The sequence below is a fragment of the Rhincodon typus genome, chromosome 25, assembly GCF_021869965.1.
Source record: "Rhincodon typus isolate 14 chromosome 25, sRhiTyp1.1, whole genome shotgun sequence".
Classification (NCBI taxonomy): domain Eukaryota; kingdom Metazoa; phylum Chordata; class Chondrichthyes; order Orectolobiformes; family Rhincodontidae; genus Rhincodon; species Rhincodon typus.
This window is the reverse complement of record NC_063356.1, coordinates 11,985,682-11,997,950: the sequence shown is the minus strand read 5'-3', so window position 1 is coordinate 11,997,950 and position 12,269 is coordinate 11,985,682. Positions and strand designations below refer to the sequence as shown.

General features: G+C 38.4%; 1 protein-coding gene across 1 annotated transcript in view; it reads left to right on the top strand.

Moving 5' to 3' along the window:
• The first annotated feature begins 1,743 nt into the window (after nt 1–1,743).
• The window catches only part of LOC109934025 (solute carrier family 26 member 9-like), a 112,475-nt gene continuing 101,949 nt past the window's right edge, over nt 1,744–12,269 (top strand). Inside the window, exon 1 of the mRNA XM_048611814.1 lies at nt 1,744–1,786. The gene's annotated coding sequence lies outside the window, so the exon portion shown is untranslated. The remainder of the gene's footprint in view (nt 1,787–12,269) is intronic.

The window sequence follows — 12,269 nt, the reverse complement described above, 5'->3', positions numbered from 1 at the left end:
AGTCAAGTTGGACTGTAGAGTCTGTATCTGTATTGTCTGACTGTATGACCCCTGAACTGTTTTGATGGTGTGTGAATTGCTTATGTTTTATTAATTCCTGAGACGTCATATTGTAGTCAAAGCTGACATCTAATGATCATTCCTGTTAACTCATGAGAAATTCTGTGATCAGCATCCTTCTCCAACTTTACAACGGTTTTGTATAATTTTGGTGCTTGCCGAGCTATTTCAGAGGAAAATTAGGAGCCAAACACATTGCCGTGACACAGGTAGACCAGAGCAAAGAAGACAGAATGTTTCTTTGACTTTAGAACATAAGCAAACCCATCAGCTACATCAGGCATTCCAACAATTTCATGACTCCCCAGATTCATGGCATGATGCATTTATTCAGTCAATATATGCTTTGCTAATTGCACGCAATCATTTGAGCCAATCAAATTTAACAGTCTAAAGTAGATGGCTGATAGCATCTTATTCACAATACTTGATTAATGAAAGGAATGAGGTAGCAGTTTTTCTTATATTTTGTTCAAAGTTCAATCTTCATCCAAGCATTGCAGAATTTTTATGAGGCATGTCATGAAAAGTCAGATTAAATATAATTTATTGATGTACTGATAGATTTCTGACCTATGAACTTGGCATTGGAGTTCTCTTTAATTATTTCCATTATTTTGAATCAAGCTGGCGCTCAGATGATTTGCCCCTTTACACAGCTGAAGACATAGGAAAGTGCGAAGTGAATTTGTTTACCTCTTATATGGACAGACGGCAAAGCAGAGGGAAAGAAATTTCCTGATGGAAGACTAGAATCTACTTCATGACATTCCAGAAAACAACACATTGGAGTGGAAGAGTCACAATCATCAAGGTGAATCCATCCTTAGAAAGCCATATAAAATATGAATTTTTCTAATGTTTTTCTTAGGCTTAAATAGTGGGAATGTCTTGTTATGTTTTGCATAATCTTATATCTTATAATATAATGTGTTATGGTACATAATAACACAGCATATATGTTAGCCTGTGTTACTGGATGTGGATGTGTTACTGGATTAGCAATTCTTACTCAAACAATCTTATGTGTGACTCCAGTCCCACGTCAATTTGGTTGGCTCTTAATCACTCTCTGAAATTGTCTAATGGCCTCATTTAAGAATGGACATTAAATATTGCTTTGCCAGCAACACACAATCCCCAAGAATGAATTATTAAAAAATGATCACAAAATAGAATATTGTAACATTCCAAAGTAGGACAATTTTTTCTCTAAAACTATATTGTCTGTCTGTGTATAAGTTCCTTATTGCTATGTTTAGTATTTTTGCACACTCTAAAACACTTTCTTAAACAAATTATCAAGAAAGCTAAATTGTCTGAAGTAGATAATGAACACAAAGTAGGTAACATTCTTCACAGTCTTAAAATAGTTTAAGGTTCCCTAAAATGTTTAACTGCAACTATCAAAGACTTTGCTGAACTCATTCCAAAGAAGGTCACTAAGAAAGTAAATGCATTACTTTTTCTTTTTCCTTACTACCTACTGGTCATGTAATTGTTCTGTCCTTTTGCTGCAGTCCAATACAGACTGTCATTTAAATAAAATCAGCAAATCATTTTCAAACGACAGTATAAGCAACACATTGTCATTGTACCTGATGACTCATTTTCTATTTAAGCAGTAATCACCAGTCTGTTCAGAACTTTATGCTGAGAGGTAATGTGCACAAGTTTGTAACACCTGAGGGGACAGATATAATCCAGCACTACCTGTCAGTCTGAGGTAAGCAAATACCCTGTAACTTTTAAATAAATGATTGAACTTATTTTTGATTTGCTAAATGTTAATAGCTCTTTACTATATTTTATATTGTTAGGTTCAACTTTATCAAAGATTAAGTAATTTTGAAATTTGGTCAATAACTAGCGTCAACCAAAATTCAGTTTAAGAGCTACATTTTACGTCAGTTTTGGGTTTTGATGATAAAACTTGGTTAACTTTTGAGGTATTGTATTTGTGTATCAGAAAATTATTTATTAATAATTAGATACCCATGGCTTGTATTTATTGTATATTCTGTTCATGTTGTCATTAAAATATTTACAGATATTCTATTATAAATGTTGAATTTTTTTCACATTGAGATGTGCCCATAAGTTTAGGTAGGTGGCATAAGTTAGCTCTACTTGTATCATTAATGCACCAATGCGTACTGTAAATTACACCATACAGTGAGTTCATGATATTGGCTATGTTGCTTGATGGGGATGTTGAGACAATAAAATATTCCCATCCAAGCAGAGAAGGCTACAATTAACAGTCACATTGACACAGTTGCTTTCAAACAACCGAAAAAATTGCAGATGCTGTAAGTCAGAGACAAAAATACAAATTGCAGGGGAGGCTCAGCAGATCTGGCAGCATCTGTGGAGAGAAATCAGAGTTAACATTTTGTATCGAGTAACCCTTTCTCAGGAGTTCTGAGGAAGGGTCACTTCACCTGAAGTGTTAACTCTGATTTCTCTCCACAGATGCTGCCAGGTCTGGTGAGCTTTCCCAGCAATTTCCACTTTTGTCTCTGCATTCAAACAACTCCTGACATCCAGGGTAAGAACAGCATTGAAACATTGCTGGGGCAAAGTCACCCATCCAGATTCTTGTTCTCAAAACTCAGCAAGTGACAAGTAAATCTGGTCTGAAAATATTTTTTAAAAATTCTACGAGGATTGGAGTGGGAATGGTTCTGGTCAAAGAATTTTTGAAAAGGAAGGAATCAGAACATCACAATCCAAAGTGATCTTTCACAAAATATTTGCAATTGTACATTCCAGATTATGAAGTCAAATGTTGCCTTCATTTAGTAATTAAGAAGGGTCAAGAAATACCTTTGTTTTGTGGATGTTACTTCTTTAAGGCATTCAAAGGAAAGAAAGATACCTTTTCAGTATTGAAATTTCTTTCCTTCTTAAATGCTTTTGGTAGATTCTGTTCTCAAAGAGATGAAACATTACAGTTATCACAAAATGAAGCATTTATTATACGTCTGTCTCCCAGTATCAGCATTAAACACTCTTGTGTAAAGTTAATGCAGGTAGGTACACTGTAAACCTGTTTCTTCTCCTTTCCAACAATCTGCCTTAACCCCAGTTTCCAGAAGAGTGCCCCCTACTGCAAAACTTTATTTTTCTTTCTTCAGTGTCTTACAGCCTCTCTGTTGAAGATTGCCTTACGTAGAAGTTTACAGGAAGCTTTAATCCTGTGGAATCACATCCAATAGGACCATGTGTAATACATGCCAAATTTATAGAATGTGGGATTCTTATAGAGATCATAAATAAGACACTTACAAATGGATGAGGATATATAGCTTTTTCTGATGAAGGGTCTAGGCCCGAAACGTCAGCCTTTCTGCTCCTATGATGCTGCTTGGCCTGCTGTGTTCATCCAGCTCTGCACCTTGTTGTCTGAGAATATAGAAGGCCCGGTTAGTAAGTTTGTGCATGACAACAAAATTGGTGGCATAGTAGACAGTGAAGAAGGTTTCCTAAGATTACAAAGGGTATTGATCAAATGGGTCAATAGACTGAAAAATGGCAGATGGAGTTCAATCTGGATAAATGTGAGGTACTGCATTTTGGTACGACAAACAAGGGCAGGGCTTTTATAATTAATGGTAGGGCCTCGGGTTTTGTTGTAGAACAGAGGGACTTGGGTTGCAGGTACATAATTCTTTAAAGATTGCGTCACAATTAGACAGGATGGTCTAAAAAAGTGTTTGGCATGCTATTGTTCATTACTCAGTCCTTTGAGTATATGGGGTTGAGACGTTATGTTGAGGTTGTACAAGACATTGGTAAGGCCTATTCTGGAATACTATGTCCAGTTCTGGTCGCTGAGTTATAGAAAGGACATTATCCAGCTGGAGAGGGTTCAGAAGAGATTTACCAGGATGTTGCCGGGTATGGAAGGTTTGAGTTATAAGGAAAGGCTGGATAGGCTGGGACTTTTATCACTGGAGTGTAGGAGGTTGAGAGGTGACCTGAAAGAAGTTGATAAAATAACAAGAGCTATAGATAGAGTTGATGGTAGTTGTCTTTTCTCTAAAATGGGGAATTTCAAGACTAGGGTGAGAGGAGAGGGATTTAGAAAAGACATAAGAGGCAAATTTTTTACACAGTGGGTGGTTTCTGGGCGGAATGAACATCCTGATGAAATAGTGGATGTGGTTACAATTACAATGTTTAGAAGACATTTGGATGGATACATAAATAGGAAAGGTTTGGAGGGATATGGACCAGGAGCAGGCAGTTGGGACTAGTTTAGTTTGGGATTATGTTCGACATGGACTGGTTGGACTGAAGGGTCTGCTTCATTGCTGTATGACTTTATGACTCTATGACTTCCCCCAATAAGTCACCAAAACTATTAGTCAGCTTCTAGGTGGGGATTTTTTGTCCCTTTGTTGAAACACCTGGAACACTCTTGTAGCAATTCAATGTCCATTATTGATTCAAGGTTGCTTAAACTTCCACCCAGAATCCTGGAAATTCCTTACTTACAATGTAACAGTAACAATACTCTTAACCCTTACCTTCTACTCAATCATGTCATCATGAAACTTACCCCACACCTTTCTTCCTTCAGTCCTCCTCCCTTGAAGGTGATAACGTGTGGCAGAGTTCCAGGGATATTGTTAATTCTTTGATAACTCATGCTAGTAGCTATTCTTCACTTGAGGCTAAATAGTGAGTCAGCGTTTTTAGCTGTTTGTCCCATGAGAATACAATCAAGCTTGGTCACCTTCAAGAACCAAACATTCTCACTAAGAATAGCTGTACAGTAATTAGCAGAGGAGAATGACCAACATTTCTCTATGTTCGTCCAGGTTACTGGAATAGATAGGCCTTCAGCCTTTGCCCAGAGTTGCATTTGGCTCCCCATTAGAAATCGACATGTCTGCTATAATTCTTTCCCCAACAACTGGTGTTATCCCACTCTTATTGTATCCCTAACTACTTTACCTGCTTTTAATTCCCTGAATACCCTTTGTCCTTTTCCCTTTGAATTATCTCCTCTAACTCGGTGTCTTCCTTTCGCATTGCTCTGCTATCACTCACCTTATATTTAACACTCAATCCAGTCTCTGCCAATGACACTTAGATAGTGCCCAGAGAACCCAAGTGTTGCCTCCCTTTATTCCTTTCCCCCATCGCCTTCTTATTTAGTCTTGTTTCCCACAATGAATTTTGTCTCTTTTAAAAACTTACCGGGTTGGATGCCACCATAGAAATAATGATATAGCAGACCCAATTGCCTATACTTCCCATTGTTGAACCAAAGCAAGAGATGGATTGGAGTTGGGCTGTGTAACCAGGAAGAGGCCACCAGTTCTCAATACAGACTGGGCAAAAGCCAGCCTTAGTGTCCAGATCCATGGTCAAAACCTAAAAAATGCATTAAAACATAAAGTAGCCCTCCTGCTCAGCCCTACACATTCGCCATTGCCATCCAGGCCACCCTATTCCCCACTACCCACCTTAGTAGTACATCATAGCACCCTGCACCAATCTCTGATTTAAAGCCAATATGCCATCCTATTTCCTTTGTCTACCTCCAATAATGCCTCATAACCCCAGTGCCACACTGTTCATTTGTCCAACCCCATTGCCCTTTATACTCCCTATGCCATACTATGCCCATTTACCCATTCCCCATAACCCCTCTTCTGGGAATGTGCCACCCAATGTCCCAATCATCTCCTAGCCATTTCTAGTCCCAATGCTAACTCATACTTCCCTACTCACCATCCTTTGCCCATTCAACTCCGTGTAATTTTAGTGAATATCCACTGTGGCAAAACCTTAGGAGGCATGCTGACATTGTCTACCTACTATGTCACTACTCAAAAATAAAACACAAATTCATAACCAAAAATGAGTCAAGACATCGAAAACCTTCAGTGAATCCTTTATGAAAACAAACATATCCCTGCTAAACCCTTAAGTGCTTCATCTCTAAAGTTAACAAACATTTCCATTCTATAAGCAGTTGGAGCTCTCCACCAAAATGCTTGTGAATATTATAATTTGGGAAATTAGACATACAATACAAATTCTGCTATGTTTTTAAATGAATCAACACTCTTTTAATTTCTTTTAAAACTCCACATGATGTTTTTTGTCTTTTTTTGACCGTTCCTTGACATCATTACCATTCCCAATGGGTCCGTGCACAATGTATTTGCAGTATGCTGTTTCACATTTGCGATGGGTAACTTAATTTCACGAAAGATGTCCAGGGACTAGATCCAAAAGATTACCTTAATTCTCCAAAAGGAAGAAATAAAAACATAAAACATTGTTCTAGCCCTCATCCCTCGCACCCCACTCATTCCTCCTCACCCCCCACACTCTCCACATGTCCAGCAATGCACCTTCTACCCTTCCTCCATGATCTTCTTTACCCCTAAACCAAATTTATGTTTCTTTCCACCCAACACCCTCTCACCCCTACAATTTCCATGCCAATGCATTACGTAGTCATATGTACCCATGGACTTAAGAGAAAAAAGTATAAATCTATTACATAAAGTTTCATAATGCAGACTACACTCTTTGACTTATAAAATCATTTTGACATTTGTTGACATTCCTGACAAGTCTTGACATACCTTGAGAGGTCAATGTTTGTTGACACACATTGACATTTGTTTACACACTTGGCAGGTCAACATTTGTTGACACTTCTAGATCCTTGACAGTTCTTGACAGGTCTCAACAAGTTGAAATGCTCCAAAGGGTTTATATACATTTTATGTATAATCCTATTGCTAGTTAAGAGTGTTTTAGGGTACCTGTTTACCCAAAAAGGACCCAATCCCATCATATCTTCAGGGTTATCTCAGGTCTTCAAAGTGGTGCTCTAGCTATTCAAAAGAATTGCACTGAGAAAGTATCTGATCTATATGGCCTAATCTCCACACTCCACAATCCACACACCAGGCACTAGACAATTCTCCCCTTTTATTGGAGGCAGCTAGTTACTTAAATGGCCAACAGCCTCTGACAACCACAACTTCATGAACTACAGATCGCTCCTGGAAACTTAGTTTTTTTCATGTGAAGAGATTAAATCAGAATGGTAAAGTATACGGCCAACATGATTCTATTGGAAATTAGAAATATCAGTTACTGTTAAAGGAATGGATGAAAACATTTGGAAGGTAACTCAAGTGATTGTGGGAAGCCAGTTTCCAGATTGCACAATGAGAATAAATTGGCAAAATCGATTATAAATATGAACAATGAACAAAGAAATGTATAAAGATTGGGAATGATGTAACAACAGGAAATGAAGTTGTACAGAGAGGAAGCGGGTGCAATTTCAAATTGGGCTGAACCATAATCCTTTTGGTAGTATTACTTCTACAACATCACTATTGGAGACATCAGCCAAGCTATGAGGGGTAAGAAAGTGAAGACTAATGTGCACTGAATAGCAGGCATTCTTCTGCATAATCGATTTTTAATCATTTAGTCCTTTAGTTGTCACTGAAAAGTTCAAAACATCTAGGCAGGGTGGAAAAATAATAAAATTTCACTTTGGTCTCATTGTAAAAATATAAACACGTCTGATAATTGTGTATCATGATGTTTTCACACACTTGAAAAACTGTATCAAGGGCTTGGATTTTTTTCCCAGCTGGGTTGTGAGACTGTGGCAGCTTCAATTTTTGGTTTTTTTTGATAATGTTTTGTTAAACATAGGTATCAAGGAAATATGGGCTAAAGCCAGATACATGAAGTCAGACCACAAATCAGCCATGATTTCACTGAATGGCAGAACAGGTCCAAGAACTGAATGGCCTTACTCCTGTTCCAATTTTCCTAAATCCGGATCAGGAACTACCGAAGTGACTATTGCACACTTCAAACTTGCAATCTTCCCCAGATTGGCTAATTAAGGAGCTGTGTTCAGGATCCCTGTTCAGTTAAGGAAGGCAGGCAGACCAACAAGATGGAAGGCTCAACTGAAGGGTTTGCAGTCAAGTCTGGCTGCGAGACCCAACAGGAGAGATGAGCGCTGCTGAAAAAGGCAGAAGTCCACAAGCGCAGAACTGCCACTTGGCCCTGACTGTCAGGCCATCATGGTGAATGTAGAATCACCGCCACAAGATAGCCTGTAGCAGTATAGGTGGCCACTTGCAATTGTGTGGTAGATATGTAATGTTGATAGCTCTCTGACTTAAATTAAATGAACACCTTCAGCAGAGCACCCAACCACAGTTAGGAACATCCCAGAATTGGCAGCATCTCTCCCAAACAGGGCTAATTGTGGGCCTTACTGGCTACACGTTATTACTAGCTATGAAATATCTGCATCACTTTTATCTCCTCTGACAAGATTGCTCCTAGGCAGACATGTGTAATGTAAATAGCTGAGCCAAATCAAACATTTCTGATTTATCTCCCAGTGTTTCTCCGAATGCACCTCCACAGGACAGGGAAATCTCATGCCAAAGAATGAAGCACTCTCAGCAAAGCTCCAGCGATGCAGAATAAGTGATTCCTTGAAGGTTTATTAGTTTCCAAGAACAGGCAAATGACTTGCTGTGGGTGTGGAGGCTGAGTACTGAGTTCATTGAGATATTATATCTGTACAAGCAGAATCAATAGAAGATCTCGAGCACATTATGGCCCTCCACACAAAAAAAAGTGTACAAGAGAGTTTGCAGGCATTCAAAAATGTTTATAGCACAGGCTGGATTTTATGTGACTCTTGGGGGTGTTTTTGCCAGTCGGTGAGGGGTAGGGCACTTAAAATAAGGCAAGAGCCCAGCCCAACTCCTTCCCACCCACTGTTCAGTTAGTCATCAATAAATTAGGTGGATGGGTGCTAAAATCAGCAACATGCCCGATAGAATCAAGGCCTAGAGGGAAACAGCAGGAAAGTGGGCATTAGAAATGTCGGATCAGCCATGATCCTATTCAATGGTGGAACAGGCTCAAAGGGTTGAACAGCCTACTCCTGTTCCTATTTCTTACAGTCTTACAGTCTTATTATATTTAAATGGACAATTTAATGTCAACCAGGCTGGTTAACAGGCATATTGACCTGAATAATATACTGTTCACATCATAATATGGTCAGTCTGAGCATTTGGGCAGGAGTGGACTGCCGGTTTTTAAAAGCACTGGAAGATAGTCGCCTCCATTCCTTCCAACCACCTGCTTTCCAAGACCCATTCCCACACCTCTCTCCCGAAGGAGAACAAACTCTCCACACCTAATATCCCTCACCTTAACCTCATTCTGGGATTCCTTTGAACATTCTTTGTAGAATTAGGCAGCACCCGTTACTGAGTGTGCCACACTGCCAGGATTACCCAGCAGCTTTTGAAGGTTAGTCTTCTTCCCACGGAGAATCAGAAAGCCCCCTCTGCCCCAACTAGCCCACGTACCCATCTTGTTGATATTAGCGGGCAACTTTATGATACTCTTCACAATTTTAACAGAAGCATTAACACAATTGTTTTGAATGGATTAATGCTGGCATTAAAATAACAGACCAAGAAGTGATTTTTAATACATCATGCATTTATTTGAGTAAAATTAAGGCCTATCTCCTACGTTTTTAAAGTGTGTCCTTTAAACAGAACCATACAAAAAAAAGGAATCAATTTGTTTTTTTTCTAACAAGCAACTCTTTAAAGAATAGCAGTAAACTGCAAACTCTTTGATGAACAAGATTGTTCATTGCTGTGTATACCTTTCCAACATCAACTATAGGGACTTGTTAATATTGACTCCATTAATGAGTTCATCGATGAGGCAAATGATTATCAGCTTCCTTCTGAGGTCACTACTTAGCCATTATATTACTTTAAGTGAATGTCAGTCAATGTTCTTGGAAACTCTGAAACTTTCAATAGGGATTCAAAGCAATAAATAAGTAGCTATTAACTAACAGTACTATCCGGGAAATTCCAAGTTAATATGTCACCAAACAAGTGTGAATTTCACCTCTTTGATTGATCAAATATGAATATTTTACAGAAGAGTGAAACCTGATGTCCCTAAACCTTCCACTTCGTTTAAAATGAATTACTTCCAACTAAGATGTGCAAACTGTGACTCATTTGCATGCTTACTACTGAATTACAATGTTTTGCATTCACTTCTCTCACAAGGGCTGGAGCACAAAAATGAATTTGTGCATGGCTGAGAGAGTGTTGTAAGAACCATTTGAGTGAGACGTCTAATCAAGGCTCTAGCTGCCTGCTCAGTGGATATAAAGCTCTCATGGCACTATGTTAAAGAAAAGCACAAGAACCATTACTAGCTTCCTGGCCAATATTTGTCCCTCAGTCGACATCACAAAGAAAGAAAACAGATTATCCAGTTCTTACCACATTGCTGTTTGTAGGAGTTTGCTCTACACAGTTAGATGCTGAGTTGTCTACATTAAAACAATGGACTACACGTCTAAAGCATTTCATTGAAAAGCACTTTAAGATGTCCAATGGTTGTGAAAAGCTCTATATAAATGCCGGTCTCTTCTTTTCTCTTACCAAGTATTCCTCTGAACTAGCCTGCCCGGGTCACTCCTAAGGTGGGTAAGATCAATGAAGATGAATGTTCTGGTCACACTCTTTTATCTTCCTCAAACACTGCCTTTCAGTTCTTCATTCCAATTGCTCTATGTTGCATAATTAGGTTCCTCTGTTTTAGTGAGAGGTTAGAACACTTCCTCAGATGCTTATAATTCCCTAAGGTCAAAGGAGACTTTAGGCACCAAAACCTTAACTATGTGGAAAGAAAATAGAGTTGACATTTTGAATCACCCAGAACTGATTTTTGAAGAAGAGTGATATTAGTTTTGAAATTTTAACTCTGTTTTCCTTCCACAAATGTTGCTAAACCTGTTGCATTTCTCCAGCAATTTCTGATTTTGAGAATTTCAGATCACCAGCATGCGCAGTTCTTTGTTTTATAAAACGTTAACTATCACTGCTGTCAGGCCAACGCTGTGATATGGAAAACATTTTCATTACAAAACGTAAGTTGGGGTTTGGAACATAACTCTTGTGACAATTCACCCGTTAAGCTACTGTGAGTATCTTATTCTAAGTGATAGATCAGGAAGAACAAAACGTCAACTCTGATAATGTTATTAGCTTGGAAAGACACTCACACTTGAATGCAGGTTCAATTACAATGTTTAAAAGGCATTTGGGTATGTAAATGAATGGGAGGGGTTTGGAGGGATATCAGCCAAATGCAGGCAAATGGGACTAGTTTCATTTAGGGACATGTTCAGTGTGGACTAGTTGGACTAAACGGTCTGTATCCATGCTGTGTGAATCTATGACTCTACGAAACATCTGTCAGCCTTCCCCTAGTTAGCTTCAGCAAAAAACTCCCAGGTAGAATGCAAAACAAATTTGTCCAATTTCAGGATTAATTGCAATTCTACCTCACTCAGTAGGCAATGTCCAAAACACACACAGCAAAGACAGCAAGGGGGAGAAAAACATAATTAATACCATGGCTTAGATCTCGCAGAAAGTGGTGACATGTAACTGTGCTCGCTATTTATCTCGAACATTACTGACCAGAAAGATCTACTCAACTGTGTGGCATAGATTACACCTTTTCCAATATTAATTTCATTTTGGAATCGACTATAATGGATCTCTGGTGCCCAATAATATTAATACCTAAGTGATACAGGCTAAGCGGGCAATCACATTAAAGATCTATCTCAGACAACAAACCTAATTTTATTATAAGAAAACAAAATAAAAGTTGTGGCAATCACATGGATAGAAGCTGAAATAACTTAATTTAAGAAACAAAATTTGATTATTTTGAAAAGTCAATGGCATCTGCCTTGTGGAATAGAGAAGTTTGAATTTCGTGTGAGTAGAAATAGATTTTCATGGCTAGAGATATCATTCGGGAGTAATTACGAAATAGTGCATCTTTACAAATCCAATTATAACAAATGCAATATGACATAATTTTATTAAAGGTCTTTAGCAATGATACTATGGTGTAAAAATTGCAAGTTTGCATCAATTCAGTGATCCTGAATTGATTTAGATATTTGAGAATTTTGATAACGCATTCTGTGGAGGAACAGAGAAATCTCTGACAGCAGCGTCTGCAATTCCACAGTTAACTGTTCATATGCAGATGCCAGATGATGCTATCAGTGTCCTGGTTAATAATAGTATGAGCACTGGCAGTTTTTTATCGTGACA